At 46.2% G+C, this 16,277-nt stretch overlaps 1 protein-coding gene and 1 long non-coding RNA gene across 7 annotated transcripts in view; one reads left to right on the top strand and one right to left on the bottom strand.

Moving 5' to 3' along the window:
• LOC147023175 (uncharacterized) overlaps positions 1 to 10,600 on the bottom strand; it is a 38,071-nt gene extending 27,471 nt beyond the window's left edge. For both annotated transcript variants that reach the window (XR_015060060.1, XR_015060059.1), the window contains exons 1-2: positions 10,377 to 10,600; positions 500 to 641 (exon numbers count right to left, since the gene is read on the bottom strand). This is a non-coding gene — a long non-coding RNA (uncharacterized LOC147023175). The remainder of the gene's footprint in view (positions 1 to 499; positions 642 to 10,376) is intronic.
• Positions 10,601 to 10,671: 71 nt separating this feature from the next.
• Positions 10,672 to 16,277, top strand: part of LOC147023173 (uncharacterized) — a 96,378-nt gene continuing 90,772 nt past the window's right edge. For 3 of the 5 annotated variants that reach the window (XM_085888326.1, XM_085888330.1, XM_085888327.1), the window contains exon 1: positions 10,672 to 10,860. The gene's annotated coding sequence lies outside the window, so the exon portion shown is untranslated. Of the gene's footprint in view, positions 10,861 to 14,370; positions 14,567 to 16,277 lie in introns of all 5 variants that reach the window. The other 2 variants (XM_085888329.1, XM_085888328.1) reach the window with 2 other exon arrangements.

Below are 16,277 nucleotides of genomic sequence, written 5' to 3'. Positions count from 1 at the left end.
AAACTGCATGGCAGACTTGGAACTTCTTTGATGATGTTTCTGAAACATTCACCAATCTCAGCCAGCATTCAACATTGATTCGTGATCTTGACTTTTTTGAAGCTTTTTTTTTTTTCAAATTTTTTTAAAAATTGGATTTTCAAATGGGCAATCAGGCAGATTTGATTAGAATCCCCTGGAGAACAAATGTGCCAAATTTGACGCTTGTATCATCATTTGCACGATTCCTCTCAAAAATTGCTGTTATCTGCCCCACTATTAGTGCATAAATCGAATGGAAAGTACAAACAAAATACAATATGGTGTAGCAGAAGAGATGCAGACTGTGCATGTTAAAAAAAATCACAACAAAGAGAAATGGTCAACAAGCAAAACACACTCTGATAGACATTGTGCTGAGAAATGTACGTATGAACGTGACGGCCAGCTTCGACTTGGCTAAACCACAACTGTAGGTCATCGGACCAGAATGGCGGGAAATTTATGGAACCACTTTTACCGGTGGAGCTGGTTGAGTGCCTGTGGAAGGGCACAGCTGGTTGGTCGTTCCCGGCGACCGGTTGCATGTTTACAACTCCTTGTCCCTCCATTTGGAGTACGTCGGGGTCACCAATACGTCCGAAAGAAAAGATGCCCGAGTACTGCAAAACAAGAGGTTCATGGAAGTGACAACAAGATTTGTGTTCTGCAATGTTCATGTATATAATCTATCTCTAATTCCAGCAGTGTGTGTGTGTGTGTTTGTGTGTGTGTGTGTGTGTGTGTGTGTGTGTGTGTGTGTGTGTGTGTGTGTGTGTGTGTGTGTGTGTGTGTGTGTGTGTGTGTGTGTGTGTGTGTGTGTGTGTGTGTGTGTGTGTGTGTGTGTGTGTGTGTGTGTGTGACCGCTGTTTCTCGATAACCACAGGTCCGATGTAATTGAAACTTACCAGGTATATTGCTGGGGCCCTGAGGATGTGCCTTTTCAAGGTTTGATATTAATCGGACAAGTGCTTCCCAAGTTATGGCCATTTATTTACCAACCAATGACAAGACACGTTGCTGCGTGGGCGTGGCCGATGGGGGAAGGGAACCTCAGCCGCGTGCGCCATTACGGGTTACAACGTACGGACTTCCGGATAGTAATGACTTCGTGTATTCTAATAATTTCTCGATTTCTTATGCGCATTTATAGATAAACACAATGCCCCAAGTTATGAGCGTTTTCATATGATACGGTGCATACATTTCGGTAACATCAGAGTAAGCTTGTGTGCTCCGAACCAGAAAGTAATTTTTATTTTTTTTTGCACGAAGGTTTTTTTTTTTTGCACGAACGTTTGTTGTTTTTTTTCTCTTCTCTTCTCTTTGTGTTTTTCCTTGCAACGACATTGCGAAAAGGCAAAATACGTTGGTGCTAATTGAATAATTGGCCATTAAAACTAAATTGCGAATAATCGTAACTGCGATATGCGAACTTCCGGGCCACACACGTACGGACACGCGAGAGCGAAGAAACGGCCTGTGTGGTTGTTGTTTCTTGTTCGCGGGTTTTTTTTTTAACGGGCACGGACTAGTCTATCTATAATTCCAGCAATCTGTGTGTGTGTGTGTCTGTCTGTCTGTCTGTCTGTCTGTCTGTCTGTCTGTGTGTGTGTGTGTGTGTGTGTGTGTGTGTGTGTGTGTGTGTGTGTGTGTGTGTGTGTGTCTGTCTGTGTGTCTGTGACCGCTGTTTCTTGACAACCACTGGTCCGATCTAATTGAAACTTGCCAGGTATATTACTGGGGACATGAGGATGTGCCTTTTCAAGGTTTGATATTAATCGGACAAGTGGTTCCCAAGTTATGGCCATTTATTGACCAAACCAATGACAGGACACGTTGCTGCGTAGGTGTGGCCGATGGGGAAGAGAACCTCAGCCGTGTTCACCATTACGGGTTTTTTTTCTCTTCTCTTCTCTTTGTGTTTTTCCTTGCGAAAAGGCAAAATACGTTGGCGCTAATTGAATAATTGGACATTAAAACTAATAATTTATCAAAAGGTTGGCAGGTCCAGCAGCCTCCGGAATTCTTGCCCTGGACGAGGAAACAATGAAGAAGGGCCGTTTCCTCAGCAATGTTGTTTATGAAGAGGTGCTGACGAGATAAAGGTGTGTACATGGAGACAATTTTTATTATTATTTATTTATTGAAGAAATATTGTTCCGAAAATAATTTATGAAAAAAGTGCACAATTTTTTTTTGTTTCCAATTGTCAAAACGGTGTGGACTTTGGAAGTGTTAAGGAATTCAGCTCCACTCAACATGCTTGCCAACGAAATACATCTCAATTTGGTGGTAAAAACGATTCACAACGACGGGTTTCCTTACTCATTGCTCTGCAGTCTGCATTCAACCCCTTCATTTGTCATCTCATTGACCTCATTTCATCTATCTATAATTACAGGTGTGTGTGTGTGTGTGTGTGTGTGTGTGTGTGTGTGTGTGTGTGTGTGTGTGTGTGTGTGTGTGTGTGTGTGTGTGTGTGTGTGTGTGTGTGTGTGTGTGTGTGTGTATATATATATATATATGAGGCATACTTTTTGTCTATCAGTTCGTAGTCTATTCTTTATTTTTCACGATTGGAATGGACCTTTTGACCCTTAAGACTGCTGAGACCCCTTCGAACTTTGAATATCCTTTAAAACCCCCAAGACCCTAAAGACCCCAAGTGTCTGGGAAGAGTCTGCAAAGACCCACAAGACCCCCAAGTCCCTGAAGACCCCAAAATACTCCCAAGACCCCCAAAACTCTCAAGACCCTGAAGACCCCCAATACCCTGAAGAACCCCAAGACCCAAGAACACTTCGAAGACCCAAAAGCCCCCGAAGACTGAAAAGTTACCGAAGACGCAAAAGACCCCTTGGACCCTGAAGACCCCCAAAACCCCCACGCCCACCAAGACCTCAAAGGCTCCGAAGATCCCCAAGGCCCTGAAGACCCCCAAACCCCGAAGATCCTGAAGACTAAGACCAGGAAGACCCAAAAACCCAGAAGACCCCCAAGGCCCTGAAGATCCCAAAGACAAGGAAGACCAAGAAGACTCCAAAAGACTGAGAAGACCCCCCCCCAAGACTCCGAATATCCTGGAGACCAAGAAGACCCAGAAGACCACAAAAGACCCCCAAGGCTTCGAATACCCCCAAGACCAAAAAGTCTCGGAAGACCCCAAACACTCCCAATACACCAAATATCCTGAAGACCAGGAAGACCCAAAACACCCCAAAAGATCCCAAAGACCAGGTCAGGTATGGGACCGTGTGCAGGAGCAACGCGTCGCAGCATCTACTTTCCACCGGAACTCCAGAGACCTCCCTCTGTTTATCCCCCAGGCGCATGGCGCATCCCCATCTTGAGATGCTGATCAACCTGCTGCAACCACGAGGCATGTGGTGGGCCCATTGGCCTCCTCCACTCACGAGGCTCCCTCGCTGAGAGAATCTGGTGAGCAGGATCAGCGTCAGGAAAACGAGCCAGATGTCAATACAGCCGCAGTTGACGCTCACGGACTATGCAGGTAAAAAATCTCATTTGAGTGTCTCTCAGCAACTGCTCGTTAGACACAAAGTCCAACCAGTGATAGCCAAGGATTCTCCGAAGAGACCTGGTACCACAGGAATTAAGTCTCCGTCTCAGATCCTTGGTCAGAGTCCAAGTCTCACATCTACAGAGCAAGACTGGGAGCAACAAGGACTTGAAGACTTGGACTTTCATCATCCTCACGAAGGTACCGGCAGCACCACACCCCATGATCCAGTGAATTCATGACTCCCCAGGCCCGACCCCGACGTCTCTTGACCTCTAGCACACAGCCAGCAGAGATACGAATATCACTGCCAAGGTAAGTGAATCTCACCGTGACGTCAACATCCTCACCACAAACATGTACAGACAGGAGAGCAGCATCCAAGATGTCTTTGAAAGCTTCGATCTTAGTTTTGACTCAGGAAATTTGTAACCCCAGTGGCTCCGACTCCTCATTCAGCACCTTGAGGGCCTCCAAAAGGATATCTCGAGTCTACGCAAAGATGACTGCATCGTCTGCGAAATCAAGATCAGACATCTTAACATTCCCAAACAATGCACTGCAACCTGATCTCTCCGATCTCCTCCCAATAATCCAGTCCATACAAGTACTGAAAAGTGTGGGGGCCAGTACACACCCCTGACAAACTCCAGTAACAACTGGAAATAAGTCAGAGATGGTACCACCACATCTTACAGCACTCTCAGTTCCAGAGTAGAGTTCAGACATCAGATTGATCCGTTTTGGTGGCACCCCACGAAGACCAAGAATCCTCCAGAGGGCATCCTGTTTCACTGAATCAAACGCTTAACAGAGATCAACATAGGCTGCAACCCCTGCCGAAACTCTCGGCTGCGTTAGGTGAGGTCCCGAAAAGCAAGGATATGGTAAATCATTGACCTCTTTGGTGAAAGCCTGACTGCTCTGGATGCTGGTGCTCAAGCAGATGGTGGCGAACCTTTTTAAGAATTATCTGAGCAAAGACCTTGCCCGGCACTGAGAGCAACGTCACCCCTCGGTAGTTGTTGCAGTCGTGGCGATTACCTTTCCCTTTCCAGAGAGGGTCAACAAGACCCCTCTTCCAGTCAGTTGGGATGATGCCTGTGTTCCAGGCAGAGCACAGAACTGCATGCAACGACACAAATACAGCATTTCCACCAGCCTTGAAAAGTTCAGCATGGATGCCACAGATCCCAGGAGCTTTACCCCATTTCAACCGGTTCACCGCAGTCTGTGTTTCCACAAACGAAGGTGGACCACAGTTGACTGGAGGATCAGCAATAGGGGTAGTAACACCCCTGACATCCATCTCGACAGCTCGTGGATCAGCTGTGAGTGAGCCCAGTGAGCCTTCACTCGAACTCCTCTGTCGAGAGCCCACCATCCTCTGTTCTAAATGTGGTACACCGAGGGAGGGGGTTGGAGGAACACAATGCACAATTTCCCCTGTAATCAGTATGAGAATCACCTGTCCACAGGTGATGCTCTACCTCCTCACAGATTCCTCACACAGGCCTCCTTGTTCACCCTTAGCGCATGTACAGTTTTACGCCTCAGCTCCCTGAATAGCTCAGCTCTGTCATTCAGCCTGGCCCTGCGACTCTAGTCAATGGTGTCCAGTGTCCCTTGAGAGACAAAATTCTTCTTCGCCCAACGGTGAATTCCAAGACATCCACCGGCAACATCAAGGATGGTGGTCTTGAAGGCACACCACAACTCTTTAGGATCCCCCAAAGCACTGTAGAAACATTTTATCATGATGGCTTTGGGGGTGATAAAATAAATAAATTGATGATGATTAAAACTTCATATTAAGAGTGAATTTTTATAAGATATGCCCAAAATGGTAGCATTTGAACATTGATGTCTTCAGATATTTTTCTAATTTTTTTTTTTATCCTCGGTTGTGTGTGGTCTAAAACTCAGCCAAATTTTTGATGTGATTGACCCATTCCCCGCCGTTTGGGCCACACCCAAAATTTATAGATTTTGACACCCTTGAATTTTTTTTCCATTTTCAAAGTGAATTATTTAGAATAACCATCAGTTGCCCAAGGAAATTCCTTTACAAACTTATTTTATGGTTTGGGTACTAAAATATTTTGAACAAAAATCTTTGGGATCTGGATAGTTATGGATGTGATGCCACCTATAATCCCTTTTGGCAAACATTCACTTCAGACTTTCTCTGGCCAAATTTTTAATAACCATCAAGGTCCCATGGATTTTATTAGTGCATAAGATAGTATGAGTACTATACTATCCCAGGAAAGTAAAACATTCATAGGACCTTGGTGGTTATGGCAATAAAGGGAGGTCTCAAGACCACTTCGGGTTATATGAAGCCCTTTTTCGAGGCACGCCCACTCCCATAACCATCCTGATATTTTGAAACTAATATTATCAAATGAAAGTTTCATATCTATACTACCAAAACCAATAGTAAAATCCATGGGACCTTTTAAAAACAAAGAATAATACAGGTCCAAAGTTGCCTTGTTTGTCAGATAATGTACATATCTATGTACATACAATGTACAGGTATATGTACATGACATGTACATGGTCTGCCTCTGTCACCAATTTCCATCACTTGCTACAGAAGTCCACTATATTCCATTGCTGATTCATGAGTAAAGTACTTTCACTAAATGTCATCTGTTTCTGGGCCATCCATCCAAAAAATCTGTTTGTTTCCTTTAACCCCATGCTGTTTTGAATGTGGCCGAGATAGATAGAAAAATGTTTTCTCGATGTGAATATTTTATTTTCCTGAAAAGTTTGAAGAAAATCCATGAAATATTTAGATACAATTTATGTAACTCTTGGGTAGGATGGTTTATAAGAAACAGACAGTATTTTTAGGATGGTTCATGGGAATCTGTCCACATTTTTTATATGTTAAACGTTTGATGTATGCCTTGGCATCTTCATAATCTTTCTATTAGGAAGATCAGCTGGCATCGATTGTTGATAACCATTGACGGATGCATCTTACACAGAACTGTTGAAATTGGGTGTTCTTCGATCTCTAGTGTACTGGGCCAAATGAATAATTCCTTTTCACACAAATGAAGGAATGAAACATTGACAGCCTCTCCATTCTCCAGAATTCAGTGATGCTATACTGGTCAACGAGTGAGCTCTTCGTGGCAGAAATGGACCTCAAATACCATGATTTCCGTTGTTGAAAATGCACGATCTATATGCCATGGCTGAGTGATGTCCCCTGAAACAAAAAGATGCATTTACTGTCGAGCAAAAGTATGTGTTTGGAGAAATAGGCCTAAACTTTTATTGGTGCATGAATAAAAGGATTTTTTTCAATAAGATTTTATTTAGCCTATGTTTTTTCAGAATGGACTGGACATTAACAGCAAGAAGCAATGTTCAAATCGCCCCATTTTTCTACTGGCTTTCATTCAACAAACTAAAATATAAATAAATCAACTAAACATGAACGAGACTCAGCCATGCTATCCCTGACACCATGGCATTAGTATGACCTACATTCATAATGCCTCATGATAGAACTATGCTGATTTCACATAGTTACAGACAGTAAACACATGGTATCTTGGATTGAATTGATGCTGGATTTCAAAACTGCTAATCCCAGATAACCTTTGACGTATTTATAAGCAGACAAATGTGGGAAATTGTAACTTACCAGGTATACTGTATAAGGATTGGGGGGGATATAAATTCAGCTTTCATTTTTTACATGTTCCTTCATCTTGCCAAGACAAAGAAAAGGAAATTACAAATGCATGATGAGAAAAAAGTCATGTAAGGCGGCAAATACAAATGAAAGAAATCACCTTGCATCTCATGATAACGTGGTTTCAAGATAAAGAATGTGTACAAAAGACAAAATTTGCTCAAAACAGTATTTATTTCATAATACATACATATTTTACAGTTTCAAATAGAATCAGCATTGGAATATAGTGGACTTCTGTTGCAAGTGATGGAAATTGGTGATCGAGGCAAACCATGTACATGTCGTGTACATATACCTGTACATTGTATGTACATAGATATGTACATTATCTGTCAAACAAGGCAAATTTGAACCTATTTTATTCTTTGTTTTTAATTGGTCCCATGGATTTTACTATTGGTTTTGTGAGTGCAGCTATGGAACTTTCGTTTGATAATATTAGTTTCAAAATATTAGGATGGTTATGGGAGTGGGTGTGGCTTGGAAAAGGGCTTCGTATAGCCCGAAGTGGGCTTGAAACCCCCTATACTGCCTTAACCACCAAGGTCCTATGAATTTCACTTTCCAAGGATAGTACAGTACTCTCCCTCCCTCCTCACTCTCCTTCCTCCTCCCTCCTCCTCGCTCTTCCTCCCCTTCCTCTCCTCGCTCTCCCTCCCCTCCCTCTCCTCGCTCTCCCTCCCTCTCTCCTCACTCCCCCCTTCCTCCCTCTCCCCTCCCTCCCTCTCTCCTCCCTTCCTCTCTCCTCCCTCCCTCCTCCTCCCTCTCTCCTCTCTCCCTCCTCCTCCCCACCCTCTCCTTGCTCTTCCCTCCTCCTCTCCCTCCCTCTCCCCTCCCTCCCTCTCCCTCCCCTTCCTCCCTCTCCCCTCCCTCCCTCTCTCCCCTCCCCCGCTCTCTCCCTCCCCTTCCTCCCTCTCCCCTCCCTCCTCTCCTCCCTCTCCTTGCTCCTCCTCCCTCTCCTCGCTCCCTCCCTCTCCTCACTCCCCTCCCCTCCCTCTCCTCCTCGCTCCCTCTCCTCTGCCTCTCCTCGCTCCCTCTCCTCTGCCTCTCTTCGCTCCCTCTCCTCTGCCTCTCCTCGCTCCCTCTCCTCTGCCTCTCCTCGCTCCCCCTCCCTCCCTCCCCTCCCTCTCTCTCGCTCCCCTCCCTCTCCTCCCTCTCCTCTCTCCACCTCCCCTCCCTCTCTTCGCTTCTCCCTCTCCTCGCTCCCTCCCTCCCTCCCTCCCTCCCTCTCCCTCTCCCTCCCTCCCTCCCTCTCCTCGCTCCCCCTCCCTCCCTCCCTCGCTCCTCCCTCTCCCTCCCCCTCCCTCCCTCCCTCCCTCTCTCCCTCCTCCCTCCCTCCCCTCCCTCCCTCCCCTCCCCTCCCTCCCCTCCCCTCCTCCCTCTCCTCCCTCCCCTCGCTCCCCCTCCCTCCCTCCCCTCGCTCCCCTCCCTCCCCTCCCTCTCCTCGCTCCCCTCCCTCCCCTCCCTCTCCTCGCTCCCCCTCCCTCCCTCCCTCTCTCGCTCCCCCTCCCTCCCCTCCCTCTCCCTCTCCTCGCTTCTCCCTCCCTCTCCTCGCTCCCCTCCCTCTCTCCTCGCTCCCCTCCCTCTCCTCGCTCCCCTCCCTCGCCTCGCTCCCCTCCCCTCCCCTCCCCTCCTTCCTCTCACTCCCCGTTCCCTCCCCTCCCTCTCCTCCCTCCCCTCCCTCTCCTCCCTCCCCTCTCCTCCCTCCCCTCCCTCTCCTCCCTCCCCTCCCCTCCCTCCCTCACTCCCTCCCCTCCCTCTCCTCCCTCCCTCACTGCCCTCCCCTCCCCTCCCCTCCTCCTCCCTCTCCCCTCCCTCCTCTCCCTCCCCTCCCCTCCCCCTCCTCCTCCCTCCCCTCCCCTCCCTCCCCTCCCCTCCCTCTCCCCTCCTCCCTCCCTCTCCTCTCCCTCCCCTCCCCTCCCTCTCTCCCTCTCCCCTCCCCTCCCCTCCCCTCTCCTCTCTCCCCTCTCTCCCTCTCCTCCCTCTCCCTCCCCTCCCTCCCTCTCCTCTCCCTCCCCTCCCTCTCCCTCCCCTCCCTCCCCTCCCTCTCCCTCCCCTCCCCTCCCTCCTCCCCTCCCTTCCCTCCCTCTCCCCTCCCTCCCCTCCCCTCCCTCCTCTCTTCCTCCTCCCTCCCCTCCTCCTCTCCCTCCCCTCTCCTCCTCCCCTCCCTCCCTCTCTCTCCCTCCCCCTCCTCTCCCTCCCTCCCTCTCCTCCCTCTCCTCCTCCTCCTCCCCTCCCTCCCTCCCCTCTCCCTCTCCCCTCCCCCTCCCTCCCCTCCCCTCCCTCTCTCCTCCCTCCCCTCCCCTCCCTCTCCTCCCCTCCCCTCCTCCTCCCTCTCCTCCCCTCCCTCTCCCTCTCCTCCCTCCCTCTCCTTGCTCCACCACCTCTCCTCATTTGCCCTCCCTCCTCTTTCTCCCCCTCCCCCTCTTTCTCCCCCTCCCTCCTCTTTCTCCCCCTCCCTCCTCTTTCTCCCCCTCCCTCCTCTTTTCTCCCCCTCCCTCCTCTTTCTCCCCCTCCCTCCTCTTTCTCCCCTCCCTCCTCTTTCTCCCCCTCCCCCTCTTTCTCCCCCTCCCCCTCTTTCTCCCCCTCCCTCCTCTTTCTCCCCCTCCCTCCTCTTTCTCCCCCTCCCTCCTCTTTCTCCCCCTCCCTCCTCTTTCTCCCCTCCCTCCTCTTTCTCCCCCTCCCTCCTCTTTCTCCCCCTCCCTCCTCTTTCTCCCCTCCCTCCTCTTTCTCCCCCTCCCTCCTCTTTCTCCCCCTCCCTCCTCTTTCTCCCCCTCCCTCCTCTTTCTCCCCTCCCTCCTCTTTCTCCCCCTCCTCCTCTTTCTCCCCCTCCCTCCTCTTTCTCCCCCACCCCTCTCTTTCTCCCCTCTCTCCCCTTGTGTATATTCGATTTAAATAGGCTGTTCCTCGATCGTGGACGGACGCGTGGACATAATTGCTGAACCCCGTTTTTGGCCTCGCGTGTGCCTGATAATAATAAATATCAAATTATTTTTAAGACCACCTATAAATTAATTCATGAATGCTTTCTTTAGGACGTATTCATTCCACATGGAATTAAACACCGTCACATTGAACAATTCAGTGTGCCTTTTACTTAAACGTTGTTACCTTCCTTCAACACGTCCAGATATCGCTAATAGTAATTTCGTTCCATCGTTTCCACATCAGTCCCATTGTTTTTCTTGTTCATTTAATCCTGAACGAACAGGATGTAACATTGAGCATTTGAACCGCCACAAGCCATGAAGCGGCAGCCGGAAGGCCGCTCAAACGGAACCTCAAAAACGGTTTCACAACGAAATATAAAATAATTTATTCCATTCAGTGTGTTTCGCAAAACTAACCCGGAAATGAAAAACCAAAAACCGTTTCACAAACAAGGAAATACAAAAGGCATCTGAGGCCGCGATGAGCACGTGACCACGTCAATTTCCGCCCTGTTCGAACGCAACTTGAGTTCATGTAGTTTTGAAAATATTTCTTTGCCACAAGCAATGGAAGTATTATTGTGTTGAGAGAAATTTTTTTAAAGGAAACTTTTGAATTTTGCGCCATATAAAGCGTCTCTCCTTTCCCGCCATCGCCAACTGAGGTAAAGCAATGCGGAGCCTGCGGCCTACTTTATCAAACCCCCCCCATTTTTTTTTCCTGTAGTTTTATTTGAATCATGAAGATGCATTTCGCCGATTGTTTGTAATTTTAATGACTCAAAACCATTTCGTTGGTTTCGGTGGTGACGTGAGTGCAATGTTCTGGCCCTGTGTGTTTATATCCGCTGTATACGTGTTATTCTGGTCGATCAGAAAACTCTGCGAGTTCTGTCTTCAGCAAGGGAATTCCTTGATATACTTGAAGAATGTGTTGCTGTCGTGTTTAACATTCTTGGCCACGTCCTTATCGTCCTCTCTTTTGGCTTGCTGAGTTATTTTCTTAACTCGCCCCGATTTACTCCGACAGTGATCCGAGTCGGACTCCAGCCGTGTGATTTTAAATACCGAACTCGAACAGCCATTCAGTGAAGCACATGTCTCCACCATGGCGATGCCTGATCCAGGAGAATATCTCGAGCCCAATAAATATTTGAAACATGCTGTGTGTCCTTTTTGGTCTCGTCTCTCAATGGTAAAGGATCACGTTTAAAAATTAATAAAAATTCGTTTCCATATCTGGATTCGGATCTTCACCAAAATCGAATCAATTCGTCATTGTCACACACGCACAACGTGTCCACCAAGTTTCTTTCGAATCCGTTCTCAACTGTTTGAGATATTGTGCTGAATATCGTTTTTTGGCCCAATCTCTCGATGGTGAAGAATCACTTTAAAAATCCTCGTCTCCTGATTCGGATCTTCAACAAAATCCAATCAGTTTGTCCGTGTCACACACCCAACCTGCCCACCAAATTTCCTCCAGATCCGTCCACAACCTTTTTTTTTTTTTTAATATCCTGCACACAAACAAACACACAGACAGACAGGGGTGAAAACATAACCTCCTTCCACCTTCGGTGACAGAGGTAATAAATGCTTTCTGCTTATCCTTAACAACATGCCTTACCTCCCTGCTCAACCATACTGTTCTCATTCTGCCTGTTTTTATACCTCACTGGGATATATTTACTCCGTGCACTGCACATTTGCTCTTTAAAGGTATGTTGGCCATGTGTCTGATGCTGAATTCCCACTTCTTGACATGTCCCAATGAATGTATAGGCCGAGCACGCAACTCTGTCCTCCTACCATCAATATTTGCCAATAGCCTGGTGTTGGCTCAGTGGTTCGGGTGGTGGCTTGGGATCCTGGGGTCCTGAGTTCAAGCCCCATCGGCCGCTGAATTAATACACCAGGGGGTTGACTCAACCTGTCATCCTTCCGAGGTCGGCGAAGTGAGTACTAGTTCCAGTGTGTGCACTGGTAGAGGGGCACTGCATCAGCAACACAGTCGCGCTTCAAGAAATGATAGCTACCCCGGCAGCTAAGCTGCCATACGACCACCTCCACCACCAATATTTGCCGTCCTGTAATTTAATAGACTTACTCCGCCAGTATCCTAAACTCTAATTGTTAACATAAGATTGTTGCAAGCACACCGTTTTATCATCACTTCTCCATGAATACCCTCGTTATTCCCCACTCAAATCCCTCGGTTCCAATTTTCCAGTTTTCCCTCCTTGAAGATTCCTTCTGTATCCATCTTGCCCACCCCATGCATGCGTGTTTTGCGTGCTGTTTTTGTCTGTTATGTCCTGACCCGTTTGGTGTATTATCCTCTTCTGCGAACCTCGACTATGTATACAACAAAAAAATGCTCTCCTACCTCCACCTTCACCACATTTGGATCATTATGTAAAAAGAAATCTTGCACTGCATTCACTTTTGTAGCCTTATCTACAAACTGGTTAAAAAAAAAAACCAATCCTGGACAAGATCTAGGAAATCCTCATTTGCTCTACAAATGTCTGCGGACCCAATTTGCCCTTTCCCTGGACCCAATCGATTCCTGTAAAATTAATATCCCCCTTAATCAACGCCTTTCCCTTACCACATGCCTTTCTGAATTATTCATGAAATCTTCTATCTTGCATTCCCCTCACACCAGGAGCCCTATAATGTAATAAATCACTTCTTATCTTAGCAGAGGTGGATGCAGGATTTTTTTGAACGTGGGGTTGGGAGTTCATAAATCAAGGGAATCGGTATATACTCGCTGAGATGGTGTGAGCGTGAAGCCATTACGATGTGCACGTGAGTCCCAGAAGCTTTAGGATTTTAGATGGTCTCAGGTGCATTCTGTGTGTCAACAGAACCATGGTTTGGAAGGAGGGAAATAATTTGTCTCCAATGTAAACTGAATTGAATTTGTCTTTTTTTTATTATTAGCTTTGACATGATTGAGTTTGAACCTGTAGCTTTGTTAGCTTGAAGCGACTGTTGATGTCTAGATTGTTTGGCTGTAAATGTCTTCCTTATGTGCAATCATTTGATTGATAAGTCTACACTTTACAAAATGTCGAGTTTTGTGTCTTCTTTAGATTGTGACATCACCATGAAACCTGGATAAAGTTGCACAAAATTTGTTTTTTTTCATTAGTTTCAGAATATTTGGTTATTCAGCTTTAAACAAAATTGACCTGTTTGGAAAATACAGCCCTTTGAAAATGAACCAGATCATGAAGCATGTGTGATAATATAAAATCGAGTAACATGGGATGTAACACTGTAGGAACCCGACATTGGCGGGGGATATGTTCCCGTAAAATGCCACGAATGTCGGGGCATTGTTTTTTGTTTTTTTTAGCTTACCTGGAACGTAGTTCTGGGGAGTTTATGGGATTGTGCATAGTCAGTCCGTCCAAAAACATTGGCAACTTCTCTGAAACTATACCAACAACCTTCATCACCCGGTATGTGCCAAAGTTTTTCGTGGCATTAAAAAAATCTGGCCTATTTGCTTTCTTCTCAGAAACTGCACCTGCAATTCCAATGAAACTACACCACAACCTTCATTCCCCATGATGTCCTAAAGATTGTTCAGGTCATTAAAAAATCTGGGTCCGAGGGGGTCGACTGAAGGAGTTTACAGGGTTGGGGAGGGGGGGGTTGTCCTCCAAAATAGGTACAGTAAAAAAACCTCTTAATTGGCAGCCTTTTTAACCGTGAAATCGGCTAATCCACGGGCCCACCATGGACCCCAAAATTTAAACATGAAATAGTAGTATTTTTGGGTGGAATGTGGGTCTTTGATCTCAACCGCGGTCTGAACCATTGTACAAGTGTGAATGCGCGGATGTTGGTGTAAAACACACATTGGCTTGTCAAATCATTTTCATATTTTCGCTAACTGCCGACACCTGTCTTTGATCTCAACCGCGGTCTGAACCGTTGTACAAGTGTGAATGCGCAGATGTTGGTGTAAAACACACAATGGCTTGTCAAATCATTGACATATGTTCGCTAACCGCCGACACCTGCTATAATCCGCGGTTTAAGCCCTTAATTCGACATTAAACCCAACAATTGATTCCTTTTTGACACGCGGTGAGCGAATCTGAGGTGGTGGGGTGTCATAAACTTGCTCTCACCTCTTCTGTATAAAACCTCAGGTCAAATCCATCTCAATCATAACCTTAGACTACTTACTACAGACCACACATTGATAATCCGCGATTCTACAGCCTTTTCAAACATCGAAGCTAGCATCTTCTTCATCTCCCTCCGACATTGCTGTGAAGTCATCGGTCAACATGCCAGGGGAAAAGAGGAAGCACACATCCAGAACTGTTTCCGGATGGCGGCAAGGTTAGTGTTGTTGGGTGAACGCGCCTCGCATGTTTTCCGCTTATACTCCCTATCCGCGGTCCGTTGGTACAAGATTATATTTTATTGATATTATTCGCGGTTTTCTTAATATTATTTACGGATCCGCTTATCGTCTAAACCGCAGATTTTTATTTTATGGACCCCAACGGCCGCGATTTAAAAGAGTTTTACTGTATTTGCTTTCTTCTCAGAAACTACAGTAGCAATTCTGATGAAATTTCACCACAACCTTCATTACCCATGATGTACTAAACTTTGTTCACGATATTAAAAAAAAAAAAAAATCGGGGTGTATGGTGGGGGGGGGGTTGTCCCCCAAAATATGTATTTGCTTGAAACCACACACACAATTCCAATGAAACGTGACCACAACCTTCATCACCCGTGATGTTCCAAAGTTTGTTCACGCTGTTAAAAAAAAAAAAAAAAATTGGTGTCTAACGGGGTGTACAGGGGGGTTTCCCCCAAAAATTAGCATTTGCTTTCTTCTCAGAAACCACTCACACAATTATGATGAAACTTGACAACAACCTTCATCATAAGGGACGTACAAAGTTTGTTCACGGCATGAGAAAAAATGGTGTTTAAGGGGGGGTTGCCCCCCACAAATATGTATTTGCTTTCTTCTCCAAAACCACACACACAATTTCGATGAAACCTGACCACAACCTACATCCCCCATGATCTACCAAAGTTTATTCACAGTATTTACAACAAATGAGCAATGTCCCTGGGTGTCACCTGGTAGCGGCTGGATAAGATAACTAGGTACCCAGTGATAGGCATGGATGACCCACAAAATATGTAACGGAGGAGAATGTAAATACCTACGGATTTTTATTTTAATGCCGTGAACAAACTTTGGGACATCACTGATGATAAAGGTTGTGGTCAAGTTTCATCGAAATCGTGTACGTGTTTTCGGTGTTGAAAGCAAATACAAATGTTGGGGGGCAACCCCCTGTAAATCCACTTGGACCTTGTTTTTTTTTTTAAGTTTTTTTTAATGGTGTGAACAAGCTTCGGTACATCATGGCTGATGAAGGTTGTAGTCAAGTTTCATTGGAATTGTGTGTATAGTTTCTGAGAAGAAAGCAAATACCTATTCTGCAGGGCAACCCCCGTAAACCCACTTAGAGCCCGATTTTATTTATTTATTTGTTTATTTATTTATTCCCAAATGACACGAACAAAGTTTGGGACATACACGGTGATGAACGTTGTGGTAAAGTTTCATCAAAATCGTATGCGTAGTTTCAGAGAAGACGTTGCAAGTATTTGTGGACGGACTGACTGACGGACGGACAACGTGCCATCCCATAAGCTCCTCGGAACTACATTCAAGGTGAGCTAAAAATCAGGGTCAAATGGGCTTTATGGGGGGAGGGGGGGTGATTCCCCACAAAATAGGTATTCGCTTTCTTTTCAGAAACTGCACACACAATTCCGATGAAATTTAATTACAACCTTCATCACTCATGATGCATCAAAGTTTGTTCACTACCTTAAAATTGGTTTGTTTGTTCACCACCATCAAAGTTTGTACTTCTCCATTAAATATTTTGTGGGTTATTCTTATCCACCTTTACCAGCGGTTCCCTGGTTAGCTCACCTGGAATGTAGTTCTGGGGAGCTTATGGGATGGCGTGTAGTCCGTCCGTCCACAAACAGTTGCAACTTCTCTTAAACC

This window comes from Eptatretus burgeri, chromosome 7 (genome assembly GCF_056783735.1).
Source record: "Eptatretus burgeri isolate ZD-2024b chromosome 7, Ebu_testis_v1, whole genome shotgun sequence".
NCBI lineage: Eukaryota > Metazoa > Chordata > Myxini > Myxiniformes > Myxinidae > Eptatretus > Eptatretus burgeri.
Note: the sequence above shows the minus strand (reverse complement) of the source record. Positions and strands in the feature narration are given on the sequence as shown.